The 24,016-nt window shown below is 36.8% G+C and overlaps 1 protein-coding gene across 5 annotated transcripts in view; it reads left to right on the top strand.

Moving 5' to 3' along the window:
• The window catches only part of LOC138749600 (AP-2 complex subunit beta), a 325,506-nt gene that overhangs the window by 203,729 nt on the left and 97,761 nt on the right, over positions 1–24,016 (top strand). The window lies entirely within an intron of this gene.

The raw sequence follows: 24,016 nt of genomic DNA, 5'->3' as shown, positions 1-24,016 counted from the left end.
TTCTGTTTCGAGACATTTCCACTTAGAAAAACTGATGTAACTTTACCTTGTTCTTTATTTTCATGCTTCTTCCTTAAATCAACGAACCGTTGACTCGTAGCCCAGATCGTGTCGGATTTTCATATTGTGAAAATATTGTCTTTGTTTCCTTCAATAACTTTGTTTTCCTTCTCAAGGAATTGCTTTTCTTTTCCTTTTAATGTCATTGTTAGATTCTTTTCCACATTTTTCTTATCCATATTTAATAGGGGGAACATATTTTATTTAGGGCTGTTCACACAACCTACATGTAACTTGAGTTTCCAGAAATTTCCAGACAGATCTCATGGTAACTGAATAATTACACGTGTAAAACAGGAAATGGTTGCAGTTTTCCAAATCGTGGTTACTGAATTTTGTGTTGATTGAAGTTGCGTATAATGGGGTTTGCCGGTATTTACATTGCATACTTCATAGAAAGTCATGAAACAGGTCCGTCAGCGATTGGCTCTATGATCGATTGACATAAATCCTTTTTTTATTCTCCCTACATTTCCATCAATTCTCCCGAGATCGTTCCACTCGCCCATTCACAAGAGAGTGTTTTCAGTGGCCAACAAGCTTACCAACCTCGTGTCTGGGGTGTGGAAGCAAACGGAAGCACATGGAGGAGCCCCACGCAGGCACAAAGAGAATCTGCAAACTCCACACAGGCAAGATCCGAAGTCAGGATTGAACCCGGATCTGTGGCAGTGTGAGGCAACACATTCACTTGTTAAACAGCATTCCCTTAATATATCAAGGATTTCTACTCAACCCCTCAATGAAGCAACAAGTGTTTTGTTCAGTGATTCACCTTTCAATATATGCAAACCTCAGTTAAAATGAACACTCATTTCATGATGTGCTTTTCAGGGAAGCCCATTGTATTTTGTGTTGTCATCACCTATTTGCAAGAATTGATAACAATAGAGTGACAAAAATCCCTTAAAGGAACCTCTCACTCCAATGATTCTCATGATTGTTGGCAAAAACCCCTTCCCCCCCCCCTGCCCTGTCTGAGGAGGAGATGACCCATAGTGTGTGACCGTGAAGGCGGACCAGTAGGGTGATCTGCGGTTGAAGACCATTGGAGACTGCTATTAGGAGAGTTCCACCGGGCTGGAGACTGTCTCGAACTGGCCAGAGGAGTACCAGGTATTGGAACCGGTCTTTGAGGGGGTGCCGAGGGCACCAAAGCATCCCTGACCACGTCGGAGCTTCAGATCTGGAGCTCGGGTGGCCATTGGTTTGGACTGGATTCTGGGTGGCTACAGAAGTGCTGGAGGAGAATCTACAGGGACGGTGGGGGTGGGGGGGGGCGCTCTCTTTTGCTTCTCTTTTTCTGACTAAGAAATGTAAGTGCTTGGGTAATTTCTGCAAGTGGCAAATCTGTCTGCCGTGCAGCAGGCAAAAAGCGAATTTCATGTAATACGACACTGTTTTATTACTGTAACAATAAATTGAATCTTGGATCTTGAAGTTGGAGTACGATGGATTTAAACAAGTGCCTCTTCCTTTTATCCATCAGAATTGTCATGTCTACAAAACCATTTGATGTGGCCATGCATATTTCTACTGCTTTTGAGGAATTTGGCAGTTCAGCCTATGTGAGGTTGCTTCTGTTATGTGTGATTTCATGTGTAGAGAAAATCATTGCCTTTGAGGAAATGACAAGCAGGCTGGATAAGGGAGATAAGGCCTTTAACAAGGTGTTGCACATGAGGCTACTGACAAGATAAGAGCCCATGGTATAATGGGAAATGGACTAGCGTGAGTAGAGCATTGGCTGATTGACAGGGAGCAGAGAGGTGAAATACAGGGACCGGTTGGCTACTAGTTGCTGCTGTTGGGGCCACTTCTTTTTATGTTGTGTATCAACAATTTAGATTATGGAATAAATGACTTAGTAGCCAAGTTTACAGATGATACGAAGGTAGGTGGAGGAGCAGGTAGTGTGGTTTTATTTTAGGACATTCATCAGGCAAATATTTACATCAGAAGGTGATTGTTGACGGAGGAGTCACGTGATGGAGTAGTGGCCGGACGGTGAACTCCAGCCCTCTCCAGAAAAGTCGGGAAAAACAAGAAAAAACACAAAGGCACAGAAATAAAAGTTACAGAAAAGTGAGTATAAAGGTGGAAAGAAGATGGCGACAAAAAAAGAAAAGTCGAAAGCAACGGTAAGAAGAGAGGAAGAGAAGACAAAGGAGGAAAAAGGTGAAGGCCTTACCTGTCCGAAGAGGCCCGCTGCGGAGAGAGAAACCCGCTCCCTCAGGTCGGTAAATAATGGACTACAAAAATGGCTCGCAGAGCCGAGTAAAAGTGCGCAACCGCGCATGCGCGAAGTTTCGCGCATGCGCGATGCGAATGAAAAAAAACACACCGACGGGAGGGGGGACCAGCTGGGGAGTCGATCTCCACAGCCGGCAACGACAGCTGCAGAACACCTGCAGCAAGAAGAGACCACAGAAGACAACAGAAACAAGAAAGAAGAGGAGGAAAGGGCAACAAAGAAACAACAGATGGCCAACCCAGAGGAAGAAGAAGAGGAAGAGTATGGTGAAATAGAAGAAGAAAAGAGAGGCAAGGTAAAGGATATACTTGCTCTTATTAGAGGATACATGGAATCATTTAAAGAATGGCAAACACAGGAATTTAAGGATTTAAGAAAAAGAATAAACAACACAGAAGAGAAAATAAATAAAATGGAGATGACCTTAACAGAAATGGGAAAGAAAATGGACAAGATGGAAGAGCGGGCAGTAGCAGCAGAAATGGAGGTAGAAGACTTAAAAAAGAAATTGGAGGAATCTAATAAAAAAACTAAAGAGACACAAGAACTACTAGCTCAAAAAATAGATACAATGGAAAACCATAACAGAAGAAATAACATAAAGATAGTGGGCCTTAAGGAAGATGAAGAAGGCAAGAATATGAGGGAGTTTATAAAAGAGGGGATCCCTAAGACCCTAGGATGTCCAGAACTACAGCAAGAAATGGAAATAGAAAGGGCACATAGAGTATTGGCCTCTAAACCACAACCACAACAAAAACCAAGATCTATTGTAGTAAAATTCCTAAGATATACTACAAGAGAAAAGGTACTGGAGAAGACAATGGAAAAAGTAAGAGAGGGCAACAAACCACTGGAGTATAAAGGGCAAAAAATCTTCATTTATCCAGATATAAGTTTTGAACTCCTAAAGAAGAGAAAAGAGTTCAATACAGCAAAGGCGATTTTATGGAAGAAAGGGTATAAATTTATACTAAAGCATCCAGCGGTATTGAAAATATTTATTCCAGGACAACAAAACAGACTATTCTCGGATCCAGAAGAAGCACGAAAATTTGCAGAACAATTACAAAAATAGACTGAGGGAGGAAGACGGGTAATGAGAGTTAAGATGATCACAATTGATATGTATGTGGGTAAAGACAAAAATAGACTGAGGGATGAAGACAGGTAATGAGAGTAAAAATGATCACGATTGATATGTATGCGGGTAAAGAGGTATAAGAGTGAATAGAGACAAGGAGCATACGTGAATGTATCTGTACTTAGAGGAAAATATAGATAGTATAGACAAGAATTAATAAGGGAAGGTAATGGAATAGAGAGAATAAGGAGGGAATTAAAAGAGTGACCTTTGTGACATATGAAAAGTGAAATCTTTTCTGGGGGAGGCGGGGTGGGGGGAAATAGCGGTCACTGCAAAATCAGTTGACGCTTGCGAGTGGATTCGCAAATCCAAATGGAGAGGGGAGATGTGGTTGTCCGACAAGGGATAAAGGACAACTCAGGAGGTGAATGGGAGATTGGGAATAAATAAGATAGAAATAGGAGAATAAGGAAAATGTTGGATGTTGTAGGAATGTTGTCTTATAAAGAGTTGAAAATAAGAAAACAGAAATGGAAAAGGAGGAAAGGTAATGATGGAAAAACGGAAAGAGAAGATAAACAAAATATAAAAGGGCTACGCTGAACTATATGTCTTTAAATATTAATGGAATACATAACCAAATTAAAAGGAATAAACTACCAAATTTAAATGAATAAATGTATTCCATTAGAAAAAATAACATATTGGTTAAGAAATAATATTGAAATATTCGAACAAGTATAGGAGCCTTACATTAAATACAATAGCGAAAACCTACCGGGGACAAACATTACCTAAGTTGATGGAAGGAGAAGGAAAGAAAAGAATGGACTCAGTAGAATTTCTGGTGTAATTTTGTTGAATGACAACATTGTCTGACTGGATTAATGCAACCTAGATTGTATACCTAAAATGGATGAGAGGGGGGGTGGGGGGGTGGTTTGGGAGGAAAGGGGGGGGGGAGAAAAAGTCACTGTATATGTGTGAAAAAGAAATTGTGTATATCATGGCTAATGTGATTTATGGTGTGAAAAATAAAAAAAATTAAAAAAAAAAAAAAAAAAAAGAAGGTGATTGTTTAGGTCATATTTAGATATAACCATGAAATCTGCAGGACATCTATATGATGTGATCTATATTCGCAATATGCTATAGTTCAGTGGTTCTCAATCTTTTTCTTTCCACTCACATATCACTTTAAGTAATCCCTATGCCTTTGGTGCTCTGTGATTAGTAAGGGATTGCTTAAGGTGGTAAGTGAGTGGGAAGGGAAGGTTGAGAATCACTGCTCTCGACCCAATTGTTACTGAAATATTTTACTTGAGAAAAGATTGTCATTGGCCCATTTCCTTTGGAGTTATGAAACCGTGCACATAACAAATCAATTAGGTACGATTATAACGGTGGTTTTCAACCTTTTTCTTTCCACCCACATCCCACCTTAAACAATACCTTACTAATCTCAGAGCACCTATGGCATAGGGAATGCTTAAGGTAGGATGTGAGTGGAAAGAAAAGGTGGAGAACAACTGCTTTAAGTTATGTTATGCAAGTATTGTGGAGCAATTTAGAAAATATTAAAAAGAATTTCAACTAATAACATAATTATTCAAAAAGGTATGGAAATATATGTAAGATTGTTAAATGTTCAAGGGAAACTGGCTCTTGTCCAGTGGAATAAGGAAGCTATCTTCATGCAGAAGAATTCAGTAATACTGGCCTACCAACACACAGACTAATAAATCACATTTAATTGCAACATAGAAGCTTAATTGCAAAAATTATACACCACAGCAAGGGTTCCCTCTTTCACATTTACCTTTTACCATTGCTTGGCAGCTTTTTTTAAAAAAAATTATATACTTTATTTAATATAAAATCATTTAGCAAATATATCACAATATTTCAAACAATCCAAGTACCTGTGGTATTTTATAAAAAAGAGTAAAGAAATACAAAAGAAAGAAAAACCTCCTGTGAATCCACCCCATCACACCCCCAACCCCCACAAACTTTAAAAAAAAAGAAACAGAAGAGGGACAGGAAAACCACAACTGGAGCACTTCACTTTCTGATACTTTTAAACATATAAATACTTATAGAGACCTGTAGGAGAAAGGGTATGTTCGAGATTAATTTAAATTTTAATACCAACAATTTGTAAATATGGGCTCCATATTTCACAAATGTATGATATTTATCTCTTAAATTATCAGTAATTTTATCAAGTGGAACCCAAGTCCAAACTGCTGCAGGTCATCTCTCCATTCCCAGATCAGTGTCCAATCTCCAAGGTATAGCAACACATTTTCTAGCTATTGCCAAGCCAATTTGAACAAATGTTACTTGATACATATTCAGTTTTAATTTAGGTTTAATTCTGCTAACATCTCTCAGTAAAAATAACATTGGATCCTGTGGTAATCTAACTCCAGTTATTCGTTTTAATAAATTACCCATTTCAAGCCAATTCCATTTTAATTTGGAACACAGCCAAATCGAATGCAAAAAAAGTACCACTTCTTGTCCACATCTGAATAAGTATAGTTCATATTATGTAACTTTTGTGGTGTTAAATATAACTAATGAATAAAATTATATTAAACTAACCGATATCTCACATTTATTGTACTTTTCATACTCTCTCAATAGATCTGAATCCATCTATGTTCATCTATTTGCTTATTTAAATCTACCTCCCATCAATTTCTTCTTTTCCAGCCTTCTTTTGCAATAATTTATACATCTCTGAAATAAATTTCTTTACATCCCTATTACTTAATAATAATTCTATTCTGTCTCTACTGGTAATACTAAATGTTCACCAAAAATTTCAAGAAAAATCTTTTAATTTGATAATTACAAAATTTTGTATTTTCCAATATCTTTAACTTTTCCTTCATTCTACTAAAAGTAATAAATTTCCCAGCTTCGAAACAATCTTTAATTTTCATAATACCACAATTTTGCCAAATTTAAAAAAAATTATTTTCCATACAAAATGTAATGTCTATTTTGAAATAAAGGTTTTCTTCCAGACACTAAACCTCTTCCTCCAATCTTTTCATCAATTTTATTCCGAAGTTAAATGTTTCAGCGTGGCATTCCATTCCATAAAATGCTGTGGTTCTGTTTCTCCTATTTTATCAAGTTCTATAGTTATCCATGCTGAAACATTAGTTAACTCATATATTACATTAATAAATCTCAACTGCTATTTTATAGTAATTCATAAAATTGGGGAGCTGTAAACCTCCTAAATTATATTTCCATGTTAATTTTGCCAAAGAAACCCTAGACATTTTCTCTTTTCACAAAATTTTCTAACACAAACATTTTAGAATAAAATTCCGTACATGAGTCATTTATTTATTGTGATTTATATATAACAGTACCTTAAGATTTTTTAACAGCATTAATCACTCTAGATATTTGTTCTGCTTTCAATTGTCATGCTAACACTTTGAGCTCTTTCTCCTAATTCATAATGTCTCTGTTTAGTTGTTTGGTTTAACTTTTCTGTTCTATAAGTCTGAATAGTATTTTTTTTATCAATTAATTTCTTTCTTTTCTTCAGAAGAATTATTTTGTAAATATTTTTCCAGTTTACCTATGTCCTGTTCTAATTGATTTGTCTCCTTTATATGTTCCTTTTTAATTTTTGTCGAGTAACTTATTATATGACTTCTAATGTACGTTTTTAATGCACCCCAAATAATACATTTATTATCTATTGAATTAAAATTCACTTCTAAAAATAATTGAATTTACTTTCTTATAAAATCACAGAAATCTACTATTTTTAATAATCCTCCTTTGGCTTGGCTTCGCGGACGAAGATTTATGGAGGGGGTAAAAAGTCCACGTCAGCTGCAGGCTCGTTTGTGGCTGACAAGTCCGATGCGGGACAGGCAGACACGATTGCAGCGGTTGCAAGGGAAAATTGGTTGGTTGGGGTTGGGTGTTGGGTTTTTCCTCCTTTGCCTTTTGTCAGTGAGGTGGGCTCTGCGGTCTTCTTCAAAGGAGGTTGCTGCCCGCCAAACTGTGAGGCGCCAAGATGCACGGTTTGAGGTGTTATCAGCCCACTGGCGGTGGTCAATGTGGCAGGCACCAAGAGATTTCTTTAGGCAGTCCTTGTACCTTTTCTTTGGTGCACCTCTCTCACGGTGGCCAGTGGAGAGCTCGCCATATAACACGATCTTGGGAAGGCGATGGTCCTCCATTCTGGAGACGTGACCCATCCAGCGCAGCTGGATCTTCAGCAGCGTGGACTCGATGCTGTCGACCTCTGCCATCTCGAGTACTTCGACGTTAGGGGTGTAAGCGCTCCAATGGATGTTGAGGATGGAGCGGAGACAACGCTGGTGGAAGCGTTCTAGGAGCCGTAGGTGGTGCCGGTAGAGGACCCATGATTCGGAGCCGAACAGGAGTGTGGGTATGACAACGGCTCTGTATACGCTTATCTTTGTGAGGTTTTTCAGTTGGTTGTTTTTCCAGACTCTTTTGTGTAGTCTTCCAAAGGCGCTATTTGCCTTGGCGAGTCTGTTGTCTATCTCATTGTCGATCCTTGCATCTGATGAAATGGTGCAGCCGAGATAGGTAAACTGGTTGACCGTTTTGAGTTTTGTGTGCCCGATGGAGATGTGGGGGGGCTGGTAGTCATGGTGGGGAGCTGGCTGATGGAGGACCTCAGTTTTCTTCAGGCTGACTTCCAGGCCAAACACAAAAAAAAAAAAATTTTTTTAATAATACAGTAATCTATAAGGTATATCTTTTCCTCTAAAGTTGAGTATATCAATAAAAGTGGCGAATTATCAGAAAGTATTCATGCTTTGTACTCAACTTTAGTAATCCTTCCTTGTAACCGTGCTGATAATAAAAAAATCTATTCTCGAATAAGAGTCATGTCTATGAAAATAAAAAGAATAATCTCTCTAGAATTCAACTTTTGCCAAATATCAAATAAATTTAATCGCTTCATAAAACTTAATATAGCTTTTGCCACTTTAGCATTTATTACTGTTACCGGAAGAGGTGATTGCAGCAGGATCAATTTTGTCATTTAAGAGAAGGCCTTTTTCTGTACTGTAATTGTTATATGGTTATACTGTTTTAGTTGATTTATCCAATAATGGATCACCTTTTCCTACGCTTCCATTCTTTATAAAATTTCATCATCTACATTTGGTGCATAAATATTCATAAGTGTCCACATTTCAGAATAAATCTGGCAAATAATCAAAACATCTCCCCATAGGATCAATTATAGTATCAAAACCTTTTACTGGTAATGTTTTTTTAATTAATATAGCTATTCCTCTTGCTTTAGAATTAAAAGATGAAGTCATAACTTGGCTCACCCAATCCCTTTTTAATTTAGAATGTTCTTTTTCTTGTAAAAATGTAATCTCAACCTTCATCTTTTTCATTTAACTTGATATTCTTTTCCTTTTTAAATGACTATTTATCCCATTAACATTAAAACTAAAAAAAAATATTTATTTTTATCATCCATTATTCCAGATCAAAATCTCTTCCAATTTCATTCTCACAAGTCTCTTTATCAACTGTAACAGACTCCTGTGTAAATCTCTGTCCCTTAAGAAAAAAATAATTAATAACCAAACAAAAAAGATATTACTTAAACAAGTTTGTATATTTTTTAAAAAACCTAAAAGTGCTGAATAAAAATATAGCAGCCATATTACCTCCACCATATGAGTTGTAGCTCCTGCCACAATATGGCATGTAATAGTTCGGGCAAGCAAGGAAGAATATAAAACTGCCCAAACACCCCCACCATGGTAAAATTTAATTAATTACCCATTAGGAAATAATAAATCATCTGCTGCTTCAAGGTCCACATTAACTTGACCATCATCAATTAAAGATGTTTCTATCTGGGTTTCTGGCTTCAACTGGGACTCTTTTTGACAGCTTACAATCTGCTTCAGCACAGTTTTTTTCGGTGTAATTTGGATCCATAACACCTCTCTTTGAACCTCTCATTGAGGACTTAAACTCAACAATTCTTGCTTCATTTCCTTAATAGTAGGAAGTGACTCTGTAAATCTTGGTGCTTCTTCATCCATAAAGAACTTAGGTTGTTCATTCACCAGAAACAACTTCAACGTAGCTGGATATCTAAAAGTAAACTTAAAGCCTTTCTTCCAAAGAATTGCCTATCCACCACTGCTTTACTTAAATCTGCATAAAAGAAAATTTTATTTCCATCAATAACCATAAGTCCCATGTTCTGCCTTGCTTTCTGGACCGCCAATCTTAATATTTTCTCTTTGTCTTGATATCACAAACATTTAATCAATATAGCTGTAGGGGACTGATTTGGCGGTGGCTTCCTCCTTAAAACTCATTTAGAAAACTTTCTTCTCCCAAGATTCCAGGAATACATTTTTGAAAAAAATTCCACAGGGTCACCACTACCTTCAAAATCTTCTTGAAGTCCAACCATCTTAATATTATTCCATTTACTTTGATTTTCCAACATATCCATCTTATCCGTCATTTCTTTCCTGTTTTTCCCAGAGTGTGTCTGAATTTTCAACCCTTTCAATTCTATCATTATGAATATTATCATTATCATTTTTAACTCTCTGCAGATCCAAATCAGCTCTTTGAACTGTTACTTTAACTTTCTTCACCTCTGAAGCACATGTCGACATTTCACTTTTAACCTCCTTCATATTAGATCTCACATCTCTAATATCAGCCCTTATAATTTGATATTGACCCATTATTAATAAGTAAAGATCTTTCACATTTGGTTCTTTTTTTCCCAAGACGCGAAGCCCCTGATACTTCCTCTCCATCTTCATCTTGATCTGATTCTTCTTGATCTCCCTTCCTCTCTTGATCACCAGCCATCAAAACCGCAGGTACTCGTGACTGCTCTGGCATGCCTGGTACATCTGCCTGCAGTTCCTTCACTCCACCAGCACTACTGGGGATGGCATTATGCAGTGACCATTCCAAAGCATGTTCTTTGTAAACCTTTGCACATGCGCATAAGGTTAGTGTATTCTTTCAGGGGAGATCTGGATCAATCCAGCGCCATCTTCCCCGGTATCCACGGGAGGTGGCACTGGCTTTGGCTGGAAGTAAGCCGTCATCACGTGAGTTAGTCGCAGAGGCTTTGGAACTTGAGGCCTAGGCTCCAACTGTAAGGTAGACCGCTCTTCCTCAATTTTTTTTTTTAGAAACTTTACTTATGATTTTCTTCTCTCTTGCTGTTTTCTTTCCTCTAGTTGCCATGTCCAACAACTTCTAGGGAGGGTTCAGAGGATATCTTAAATTTGAAATCAATTTTTAACTCTGGCTTTATATTTTAATCCGCTGGGTGAGTTGTAAGTCCACTTCCTTCCCCTATGCCATTATGCTCCGCACCACTCCTGCCCAGCAGCTTAAATCTATTCATTTCTGATTGCAGATTTCCAAGTGAAAAGATTTGCAAAATGCACAATATATAAGATAAAGATTAAATAACTGTGATATGAGTGCATTTGTTCAGAAAGAAATAACCAATTGGTTTTGTAATTTTGCATCGATGCCAGATAAACAATGTAGGAAGGAATTGATGACTTCATCTATGAGGTGCATCCAGCTCCAGATTCAAACCTCCAATACCATTAGGAACCTTTCACTGCCCTTGGCATTGTCTCGCATCCCGGTTCCAATACCTGATACCCCTTCAGCCAGTTTTGAGCCAGTCTCCAGCAGTCCACAGAATGGTGCAAGTCCCTTCACCCTGGTCTCCAGCAGCCCACAGCCTCTAAGGGTTCCTAGCTTCATGTAGGACCTTCATCTGCAGGCTCAGTGGTCACCATCCTGTGGGTCATCTCCTCTGCTTCTCCTTCTCAGATCTCTCCATTTTTTTTGTGCCCTCTGCTTCCCTGGAGTTTGCAACCCTTGTGTGGCTGTTGCCAATTATAGGCTCTGCCATCTTAGGGCCAGAACCTGCAGGCACGGGATTTTAAATAAAACTACTGATGGCTCCTTTAACAGGCTGTTCAAAGCCTGTATGGAGCTGATGGCAGTCGAACTGGGCAGTTGGATCCCGTGGGAGCACTGTGTTTCCACTTCCTACTCTCCGTGGGACTTCACCAGCAGCAGCGCTGCCGTTTCAGCGGCTCTGGTAGCACTGCCATTTTCTCTTTAGGCACTAGGTTGAAGGACAGGACCTCCAGGGTTGTGATCTATTACCCATGTCACCTGATAATGAGGTTAGAAATAGAAGGATAATGCAGCTTAACATGTAGCTAAAGACATGATGTAGAAGGGAGGGCTTCAGGTTTCTGGATCTTTGGGCTCTCTCAAACGGGACAGTTTGTATCTGAACTGGGGGGGGGTTTAATATCCTTGCAGGAAAGTTTGCTAGTGTTGCTCTGGTGAGTTTAAACTAGATTTGCAGGGGGATGGGAACCAGAGTGCCAGAGCAGATAGAGGCATGGAGGATGGAAAAGATGACATGCACCGTTAGAAGTCAACAGGTTGTATGTGGTGGAAATGTCCTCAGGTGCATCTATTTCAATGCAAGGAATATTGTAGGAAAGGCAGTCGAGCTGAGAGCATGTGAAATTATGACATTGTGTCATTAGTGAAATGAATGCTGGAGGGGCAGGACTGGCAGCTCAATGTTCTGGCTTCTGTTGCTTTAGATGCAATAGAACTTTGGGTGGGGGGAGAGGAGGGAGATGGGGGGAGAATGAGAAGGGGAGGTATGGCTTTGGTTGTCAGGGAAAATATCACAGCTGTGCTCAGGCAGGGCAGACCAGAGGGCTCATCTACTGAGGCCATATTGATGGAGCTGAGGAACACGAAATGTATGACCACACTCATGGGATTGTATTATTGACTGCCCAATAGTCAACAAGTATTAGAAAAGCAAATCTGTAGAGAGATAGCAGATAGCTGCAGGAAACAAGGTATATGACTGGAACTCCAATACAATAAAATGGCTGGATGGCTAGAAGTTTGTCAATTGTGTTCAGGAAAGTGTTCTTAATCAATATATAGAGGTACCAATTAGAGAGAGTGTAATACTGGATCTCCTATTGGGGAACGAGACAGGACAGCAGGACAGGTGACAGAAGTGATCATAATGCCATTAGTTTCAAGTTAACTATGAACAAGGATAGTTCTGGGCCTTGGGTTGAGATTCTAAATTGGAGGAAGGCCAATTTTGAGGAAATGAGAAATGATCTAGAAGGTGTGGATTGGGATATGTTGTTTTCGGGCAAGGGTGTGCAAGTTAAGTGGAGGACCTTCAAAGGTGATATTTGAGAGTTTGTGCATTCCTGTCAGGATTAAAGGCAAGGTTAGCAGTGTCTTGGGTAAACTTATACCTCTCATTTTGTTCGTTTTAGATTGGTCACAGTGTTTGAGCTACCGAAAGAAAATAGACACACACACCGAGAGCTGTTCAGTTTATACAAATGTTTATTACAAATTCAAAAGCTGATTTCACACTACAATATGCAAGCCCTTCCCAACTATACATATCAACACTTGGACTGGTCCCAACAGCCGAAGCGAGGCAACAACTGCATACTTGTAGTAGATTGTCAGGGCGCCGGTAGCAGCTTCTCCACCTCCCCTGACCGGGACGTTGGCTGTACTCCAGAAGTTCTTCTTCTTGCTGAGAGATGTTGCCACCTCTCGGAGAGTCTCAAACTTCAGCAGTGGGACCATGCCTTATATTACCCAAAAACTGCTTACCCAAGCACCTATTCCCAGCACAGCAAGAAAGATAAGCAAGCAAGCTAGCATGCTAGGTTAATTAACGAATAACATAATTTTCAGCATATCATTTTTAATACAATGGTTTATTCTACATCAAGGCTAGGCCGCTGACAGTCTGTGACCAAAACAAGCAGGAAGATTAAATGTTCTCGGTACACAGATGTCCTTTCTTCAGTTAACAGCATCTCTGGCCCCTCGGTGGAATTTTGCTTATGTCTGCTGATTCTAAAAACAATTATGTTCTCAGCCTTGCAGAACCCAAAGCTGCAAGTTTTTTAAAAAAAGGTTCTCAGCTCTGCAGAACCAAGAGCTGGAAATTAAGAAAAAACAGGTTAAAAAATAGGTTAGAATCTTCCATTACAAGCAGGAATAGGGAACCTTGGTTTTCAAGATATATTGGGGATATTGTCAGAAGAGAGAGATGTATGGCAGGTATAGGCAAACAGAACAAATGAGGTACTTGAGTATAAAAAATGCAAGAAAAATCTCAAGAAAAAGTCAGGAAGGCTAAAAGAAGTCATGAGGTTGCTTTGCCAGACAATATGAAGGAAAATATCAGGGTTTCTCCAAGTATATTAAGAGCAAAAGGATGGTTAGTAAGGGACAAAATTGGTCCCCTTGAAGATCAGTGGGTCGGCTTTGTATGCAGCCAAAAGAGATGGCAGAGATCTTAAATGATATTTTTTCATCAATATTCACTCAGGAAATGGGCACAGATATGTGGGAAGTAAGGAACCTGTACAGATTAAAGGGAAGTGGCTGCTGTCTCAAAGCAAATAAGCGTGGAGAAATCCCCAAGATATTCCCTTGAACCTTGAGGAAGGCAAGTATAGAAATTGCAGGGGCTTGGGCAGAAATATTTAAATATTCTGCCACGGGTGTGATGCCAGAGGTTTGGAGGGTCGCTCACGTGGTTCTGTTGTTTAAGAAGGCTCCAAAAGTAAACCTGCAAATTATAGGCCGGCGAGCCATCAGTAATAGATAAATTATTGGAAGTTGTTCTAAGAAATTAGATTTATAATTATTTGGATAGCCAGATCTGATTAGGGACAGTCAACATGACTTTATGCGTGGTAGGTCGTGTTTAGTCAATCTTATAGAGTTTTTCGAGGAGGTATCTAAGAAAGTTAACAAAGGAAAGGCTGTGGATGTTATCTACATGGACTCTCATAAGGCCTTTGACAAGGACAGGAGAAGATAGAGAGTAGTAGTAGATGATTGCTTCTCAGGCTGGAGGCCTGTGTCTAGGGTGTGCCTCAGGGATCAGTTCTGGGACCATTGTTGTTTGTCATCTATATCAATTATCTGGATCATAATGTAGCAAATTGGATCAGCAGGTTTGCAGATGACAGTAGGCTTGGAGACATTGTGGATAAGGAAGAAGGTTTTAAAACTTGCAGAGGATTCTGGACCAAATTGAAAAGTGGGCTGAAAAAATGGTAGATGAAATTTAATGCAGACAAATTTGAGCTGTGGCATTTTGGAAGGACAAACCAAGATAGGACATGCATGGTAAATGGTAGGGCACTGAGGAATGTGGTACAACAGGGGGATCTGGGAATACAAATATATAATTCCCTGAAAGTGGCATCACAGGTGTTTAGGGTTGTAAAGAGAGCTTTTGGCATCTTGACCTTCATAAATCAAGTATAATTGAGTATAGGAGCTGGGATGTTATTTTAAAATTGTATAAGACATTTGTAAGGCCAGATTTGAACATTGTGTGCAGTTTTGGTGACCTAACTATAGGAAAGATATCAATAAGATAGAAAGATTTACTAGGATGTTGGCCAGACTTCAGGAACTGAGTTACAGGGAAAGGTTAAACAGGTTAGCACTTTATTCCCTGGAGCATAGAAGAATGAGGGGAGATGTGATAGAGGTATTTAAAATTATGAAGGGATAGACAGAGAAAATGTAGATCAGCTTTTTCCACTGAGGGTAAGTGAGTTACAAACAAGAGGACTGGGTTAAGAGTGAAATGGGAAAAGTTTAGTGGGAACATGAGGGGGAACTTCTTCCCGCAGAGAGTGGTGGGAGTGTAGAACGAACTGCCAGCTGAGGTGGTGAATGTGGGATCAATTTTAACATTTAAGAAGAATTTGGACAGTACATGGATGGGAGAGGTATAGAGGGCTATAGACTGGGTACAGGTCAGTGGGACAAGGCAATTAAATGTAAAATGTTCAATTTTTCTTGAATTATGTTAAAATTGTCATTTTACTTTCATGCTTCTCTCAGAAGCTCATTTCAGAAGTCTGTTTGTGTTATTAGGTGTTTGGATGGCTTAGTGATTGGATTGCTTCGGTTCAGTGGAGTGTAACACAGCAATTTAACCTACCCAACTGAAACCATGCTGAAAATCTAATTTAAGAAAGGTGTTACTAAGCAAACTATTTTTACAAGATTCCGTTAAAGTAATTGTGTGTGCCTGTTGTGTGCCTCGATTCCAAATTAGATGAGGATATTGAAATGGAAAACATGTTCCTTAATTCATCAGAGAGCAACTTTCATATCGAGGAATTCCAGCATGATCCCAATAAAAATTAAGTGTATGTAGCCACAATTCTTTGAACAAAATAACAAACTCATCTTGAAAAGTACTATTTTGTGGTGGAATGTAGTCTGCACTCATTGGATTGTCCAAACATTGGGAAATGAGAGACAGAATCGTTGGGTTTTGGATCATTTCCTGTTCGCTGTTGTTCATGGGTGTGTTGTCACACGAGAATTAAGTTTAGACATAAGGATTGGAAACGGGCCCTTCCACCCCACGAGCGTGTGTTGCCCAAATATCTCATCAAGGTGGCTCAAGCCCGAAACTTTGGTGATGTATCTTTACCTTTGCTACATAAAGTCACTGTTTGACCTGCTGAGTTTCTCCAACATTTGTATATTGTATAATTTATTGGTCAATGAGTTGAAGCAAAATTACTGACCTAGAAGATTTTCATATTAAAAAAAATGAAAGTGGTGCAGCAAAGAGAAAACCAAATTGCAAAAAGCTGTCAAAAAGTCCAAATCAGTGACCAACTTCACCATCAATGTGAATCAGAGAATAACCACGCTGATCTTGATAACCAGGCTGTTGGACCAGGACTAACTACAGATACAGAAGGTAATTCTCCTAAAGATAAACTGATAAAGCAAACATTGGAAACACAATTGCCAACTGAAGCTGATGCTAATAATAATGAAATAAAAGGGTCCGCAGCTGGAAAATCCTCCACATCACAAATCGACATTGGAATTATTAATGAGAGGAGTAGAATTGGCACTGAATCATTTCTAAACATTCAGGACTTTGAAGTACCAACTGATGTTCCCAAGGATAAGGATAATCACTCATTTTCAACTCACCTTTTAGAGTAGCTCTGACAAATGGAGAGAAATATAAACAAGACTGGCTGCGTTGGAGTCAAGTGAAGCAATCACTGTGCTGTGCACCTTGTTTTTTGTTTACCAAGGGGGATGCCCTTGGTTTACCAAGGGAAGAAGTGATGACCATTTCTGATCTGAAGTTCTGAACACAGAATAAACATGAATGGCTTTTTATTACAGTACTATTGTCTTATATACATTTCGAATAAAATTGCTTGCCATTACCTTTTATATAAATCATTCTAGTTCTTTTATTATGCTCTTTAACATTTATATACCCAAACATAAATCATGTGTATTTAGCACTGATTACAAAAATACTTAATGAGCAGTTTGAAATAGGGCTTATTACCAGCTTTGCATGGGCCTACATCTGACAGTTCCTCACCTTCCATTTTCTTTGATTAAAATATCTAAAGCATGCTAACCTGGGTCCTTCAGAAACTTTAAGCAGAGGGAAATGCAGTTGCAGTTGTTTATTTTTATTTTATTGGATGTGGGCATTGCTGACATTCTTGAACCATTCTTGGCAGTATGAAGCGGTGGCAAATTAAGTTCTCTCTCTGGCATCTGTTCTTGTTTTTCTAGGTGGTAGAAATCATGGTTTGGGATGTGCTGCTGAAGTGGCCTCTCAAGTAACTATGGTACATTTTGTAAGGTCAAGCACAATATGCCCGTGTTGGAATGGTGCTGTTTAAGTTGGTGGATAGAGTGTTGGAGTACAGAAATTCAAATTGGCTGATTTTAGTTTAGACAATTACTGGAGAAGCTGCCCCCTGCTTACTTCTCTTTGTATATTCTCCTCATGGGGAACTAATTAAATTGCTGACTTCATCGTCGATGAGGGTCTTTGAAGTTTATGAATTGAATAACGCTATGTGAGTCAGCACCAAAGCATGTAATGTGATAGCTCACGGTTATAATTTCCCGCTCAACTAAGATGTTCTCTCCTTTAGAATGATTGCTTGTAAGGTTACTTGGAGCTGGATGAGAGAATCATATGATCTCTGTTGCAACTCTTCAGAGCAACATATGGCCTCATTGGCAAATATACAGAATATTTATTGCTTGCTGCTTAGAAATAAGGAATAGACCATTTACCCAGGCTGGTCCATACTGATGCGAATGCTTCTTTCACTCTGCTCTAACTTACTTCACCTAAGTTCACGAATACATCCAATTCCATTCATTTCTCCTTCATATTACTGATCTAGTGTCCTTTTTTTATAACTTTATTTATTCGTTCAAAAAACAAATAATATATGACATATACAGCAATTAAACATGAACATTTTTTTACATATATAGAAAAAAAGAAAAGAAACCCCCCTTCAGCCAACTCTCCAAAGGAGAGCCATAAAAAAGGAAAAAAGAAAGAATATTAAAAAAAGTTAAATATACATATTAAAATCTAATCAATATAAATTGAAATGTAAATATTCTGAGTATAACAGCCACTTATTAATAAAAAAATTAAAATTATCATGCAAAACATGTGTAATTTTTTCCATTATTAAACAATATTTCATCTCATTATGCCATCTATTAATATCAATAACATTTGTATCTTTCCATGTACTAGCAATACATTTTTTCGCTACGGATAAAGCTAAATATACAAAAGCAAGCTGGAATTTATCTAATCACAAACCTTTCAGAGGTTACAAACTACCCAATAAAAATACTGTTGGATGTAAAACTATTTTAATATTATACAGGTATTCTAAAAATGATTGAATTTTCTTCCAAAAAGATTGTATATGGATACATAACCAAACAGCATGAAAAAAAGTTCCAACCGTATCACCACATCTAAAACACAAATCTGATTCATTAAAACCATTTTTTTTAAAATTTTTCAGGTATCAAATATAATTGATGTAAAAAATTGTAATTAATCATTGCATAACGTGCATTTATCAATCTAGTTGCACTATCATAACAGATATCTAACCAATCATCTTCAGAAAAAATAAAACCAATATCTGCTTCCCATTTAATTTTAGATCTATCCCAACCATTTTTATCCATACCATCCTGTATTATTTGATACATAAATGAAATATAACCCTACTCTGGTACCTTCATAAGAAAAGTCTCAAATTTAGTCATTTTAGGTAAAATCATATCTCTACCAAACATACATTTTACCAAAGATCGAATTTGATAATAAAGAAATAAAGAATTCTTATCAATACCAAAATCTTCCCTCATTTGATTAAAAGATAAAAACTTACCCTCTTTAAAACAATCTCCCAAATTTTTCACACCTTTAAATCTCCAATGCAATAAACTTTGATTAAGTATTGAAAAAGAAATAAGTTGATTATTATACAATGGAGTCAAAGCCAAAAATTTACCCCTAAAGCCTATCATTTTATTTTTCTTTATCCATAACTTCATTAAATGTTTTAGTGCACATTATATTGTTGTAACAAATTTATATTCCACCTAAACAAAAATTGAAGTATTTCAAATTCAGAAATACTTGCCATCTCAATTTTAACCCAACTAGGAGGCTGTACCAAATCCATTAATGAACTAATAAATTTAAGTTGGGCTGCCTCATAATAATTTTGAAAATGTGATAAACATAGTCCCCTTAACTCATATTTCCAAGATAATTTATTCAAAGCTACTCTCGAAAATTTACCCCACCATAAAAACTCCCTAACCATTTTATTCAAATCTCGAAAAAAAAATTATCAAGTAAATACGAAATAGATTGAAACAAATATTGTATACGTGGAAAGATATTCATCTTAATTATATTTATCTTTCCCATTAAATTAATAGGTAAATCTTTCCATTTAATCAAATCAGTTTTAATTTTTTTCATTAATTGAGCATAATTTAATTTATATAAAGATTGATAATTAACATTCAAAATTATACCCATATATTTAATTTGATCTGTCCACTTCAAATTAATAATATTCTTATAAACTGCATAATCTCCTTCACTTCGGTAATATTTCACTTTTTTCCCAATTAACTTTATATCCAGAAAGACATCCATATTGTATTAAACATTCCTTCAAATGCAAAAGTGACTGAGTTGGGTTTATTAAATATACCAATACATCATCAGCAAATAAATTAATTTTATACTCCTCATCTAAAACTTTCATACCTTGTATCTATGTATTTTGTCTTATCAACTGTGCTAAAGGTTCAATCACTAACGCAAACAAAGCTGGTGATAAAGGACAACCTTGATGAGTTGATCGAGTTAACTTAAAAGATTCCGAAATCAAACCATTCGTCAATACTCTAGCTACTGGTTTACTATATAGAGCCCTAATCCAACCAATAAAAGAAGGACCAAACTTAAATTTCTCCAAAACTTTAAACAAAAAATTCCATTCAACTCTATCAAATGCTTTTTCTGCATCTAAGTATATCACCATCAGATGATCTAAAGATTGTCAAAATCTATTAATCAAACTAATCACGCGCAAAATGTTATCTGAAACATATCTATTCTTTATAAAACCTGCTTGATCAATGTGAATCAACTTTGGTAAAAATTTATCAAATCTATTCGCTAATATTTTAGCTTTTATTTTATAATCTACATTTAACAACAAAATTGGTCTATATGAAGATACTTTCAAAGGATCTTCTATCTTTTTTAGGAATTACTGTAATTAAAGCACTAGAACAAGGCTCAAGTAATTCATAATGTTCTCCAACTTGACGTAATACTTCCCCAAACACTGTAGATAAATAATCATTTAAAATTTTATAAAATTCAACCGAAAATCCATCATCATCAGGCGATTTACTGTTAAGCATTTCCAGCATAGCCATTTTAATTTCCAAATCAGTAAATGGTTCTTCTAACTCCTGTATATCTCCATCCTCTAATATCGGTAAATTCAACTGTGATAAAAAAGATCAATCGATCCAATTTCCTGTTTTCCTTCAGATGTATGTAACTTTTTATAAAATGAATAAAATTCATCATTAATCTCACGAGGTTTATGTAATAAAAGAATTCCGTCTAACAACATTAATAGTCCTCGATATCTGTTTTTTCTTTAATTGCCACGCCAATACCTTATGTGCTTTCTATCCCCATTTGTAATACCGTGGTTTAGTCCTATTAATCACACATTCAAATTGATAAGATTGCAAAGTATTATATTTCAGTTTCAGCCTAGATAATTCTATTTTCTGATCTTCTGTAGCATCTTTCTGAAATACCTTTTCTAACTCATCAATCTGTTTCTCTAATTCAAGACTCTGATTTAATCGATTCTTTTTATTTTAGAAGTATAACTAATTATTTGTCCTCTCAAATAGGCTTTCATAGCATCCCATAATACAAACTTACTTTGAACAGAATTAGAATTTTCTTACAAAAAAAATTAATTTGTTTTTTCAAAAAATCAATAAATTCCATATTTTTAATAACATTGTATTAAATCTCCAACGATAAGCTATTTGAATTTTCTCAGAAGTTTCATATGTAAAATATAAGTCTGAAATCACCCTACTTCTATATTTCACTTGTTGTATTTTCCCTTGTAAATGTGCCGATACTAAAAAGATGTCAATCCTTGAAAACTATTCATGTCTAGGTGAATGAAAGGAAAAATCTTTCTCTGTCGGATTAAGACATCTCCAAATATCTATTAAATTAAGATATTTCATCAATGCTTGGACCTGAATTGTCATCTTGGATTTTTTAACTTTCTTCGGAGATTTATCTAATAAAGGTTCCAAAACACAATTAAAATCACCACCAACTAAAATATTATTATTAGCCTGACCCAAACATAAAAATGCACCTGAAATAAATATTTCATCATTGCATTTGGGACATAAATATTAAGTAAAGTCCAAAATTCACTAAAAATCTTACAATTCAATTTAAGAATACATCCTGCCTTTTACTCCATTGATTGTAATTCAAAAGATAAATTTTTATGTATCAAAATTGCTACACCTTTAGCCCTAGAATTAAATGAGGAAGAATATACATGCCCAACCCAGTCCCTTTTTAATTTCACGCTTTCCTTCACATTCAAATGTGTTTCTTGTAAAAAGGCAATATCAATTTTCATTTTCTTAATATACGCCATATCTCGCTTACATTTAATTTGACTATTTAATCCTCGAACATTAAAAGTAGCAAATCTCAACTTTGACATAGCTACTATTATTACTAAATACCAATAATATCTTTATATAAAAACAGATTTTATATAAAAACTCAAACTCAATAGGCATTCCAATAGAAAAAAAAATCACAAATTAAAAACTAAAAAAAATTAAAAATGATAAAGAAAAAAAAAAGAAAATTCCTCCCCAAAAAAACTACCAAAAGGAAATAATCCCCTAAACAAAAATTGGGTGTGGGTCACCCACCAGTGACTGATGACTAGTGGAGAACTTGGTGCACATCTCTCTCTCCCCAGCCAAACAGTCAGTAACATCAAAATATCATAATAACAAAAGAAAAAATAGAATAAGAAAATTCTTCTTTTGATCCGGAAGATTCCAATCTTGAAGATCCCATTTCAGAAGGAGGTAGGCTCTTTCCATTCCTGTTTTTCCCATTTCTTCCATTTCCAGAGCAACCAGATTTTTCTTTAGGAGATAATGATGGACTACGTCTTTGTCCTCTTATATCTGGCAATGAATCAGCAAAAATCATTGCTTCGCGATCAGTTTCAAAAAACCGAAATTGATAGTCTCCATAAAAAACCTTCAACACTGCAGGGTAACGAAAAGTAGACACAACCTTTACGCCACAAAACTTCTTTAACTGGATTAAATCGACGTCAACGTTGAATGACCTCGACTCAAATCAGGATAAAAAACGACTCTGCTATTCTGAATCAATATTGGGGTTTGTCGTTGTCTCGCATTTTGTACTGCAAGTCGAAGTATTGCTTCTCTGTCCAAATAACTCAAACATCGAATTATTACCGGTCTCGGTGGTTGACCAGCTGAGGGTGTTCTTCTTAAAGCTCTATGGGCTCTTTCCAGTACCAATCCCCCAGAGAAAAATTCTTGCCCTAATATTTGCAGAATCCAGTCTTTAAAGTAATGAAGAGGATCATGTCCTTCTATTCCTTCTGGCAAACCAACAATTTTCACATTATTCCTTCTGCTTTGATTTTCCAAGTAATTTTCTTTCTAGCTCCTCCTCATGTTTTCCTAATTCTATGATTGATTTTTCCATCTTCAACACTTTTTCTGTGTTAGAAGTCACTTGTTGTTTACAGTCCAAAAAAGCAGTCTGATTTTTTAAAATTCTTCATAAGATGCATCCACACGTGTCTTAACCATATTTAATTGTGAACTTATACCAGCATTCATTTGTGCCATTTCATTCATTTGAGATGTCAACAAAGGTTTTATAACAGCTTGTATAACTTCATTTAATTGCATACACTGTAATTCAGTAAAGCTCAGCTCTGCTCTCTCTGACGTAGTGGCAGAACAACATAACTGCAGCTCCTGCTGCAACTCAATAGAAGGCATTTTAAAAATTTTACTGCGGGTCTGGACTCCCAGTGACGGCATTCCGACTTCCTCAGGGAGTCGCCGCTGGTCTCCCCCCTTATCTCGTTGTTTTTTTATCAATTCACAAAGAAAAACGATTTCTTCAGATTGAAATACTACCTGATGCATTTCCAACAATGGAGTCGTCTTCCTGTGTGCTCCCTCCATTGAAATCGAAAGGCTTTACAAATTGGGGTCCACTTCTTGGGAATAGGCAACTTCTTCCAGAGAACAGGTAATTCCAGCGCCATCCTTCATTTGGTGAGTAATAGGTTTTTCTTTTCAGCCCCCACAGGTGATCTTTGGGGTTTAGACAATGAAGAGATTGAGCCTGGGGCTGTATCAAGTCGTCTAGGCCCCAAACCTTCAGCACTTCGAAAATGTAACTTCTTATGAACTTGAGATTTAATCTTTTTACCATTAATGGCCATAATAGTTCCTTGATACTTTAAACTAAAATTTAAAAAGTTTAAACTTGAAAACAAAGGATTAAAAAACGGGTACTTAAAAGTCTGGCCAGAGAGGTCGAGATGCACGTCTAGACTCTACGCCATCTTGCCACGCCCCCATCTAATGTCCTCTTAAATGCAAACAAGCAAGTTACCTAAAGTTTGCTCAATATTGAGTTAAATATTCTAACCACTTTCTCCTGAATTTTCTTATCAACCAACTAATGTCTGTAGATTCTATTTTGTTTTCCCCACAGGAAAAATAGCCTCTTTTAATTAGCTCGCATAACATTTTGCTTTCCTGCAGACACGATTTCAGTTTGCTCTTCCTTCCTAACAGGTATAGTGGGATACATAAAATAGGCCAATTATCAGCTACCCTGCACATTTGATTCCATTAACTTCTAGTGTTCAAGCAGTAAATACAATAAGTGCCGGGAGATTGCACGTGTTTAGCACTCATGGCCAAAATTAATTTTCTTGCCCATAAGCTTTCAATTCTGATGA

Source organism: Narcine bancroftii, chromosome 14, assembly GCF_036971445.1.
Source record: "Narcine bancroftii isolate sNarBan1 chromosome 14, sNarBan1.hap1, whole genome shotgun sequence".
NCBI classification, from domain to species: Eukaryota; Metazoa; Chordata; class Chondrichthyes; order Torpediniformes; family Narcinidae; genus Narcine; species Narcine bancroftii.
This window is presented reverse-complemented; position numbering and strand designations above follow the sequence as displayed.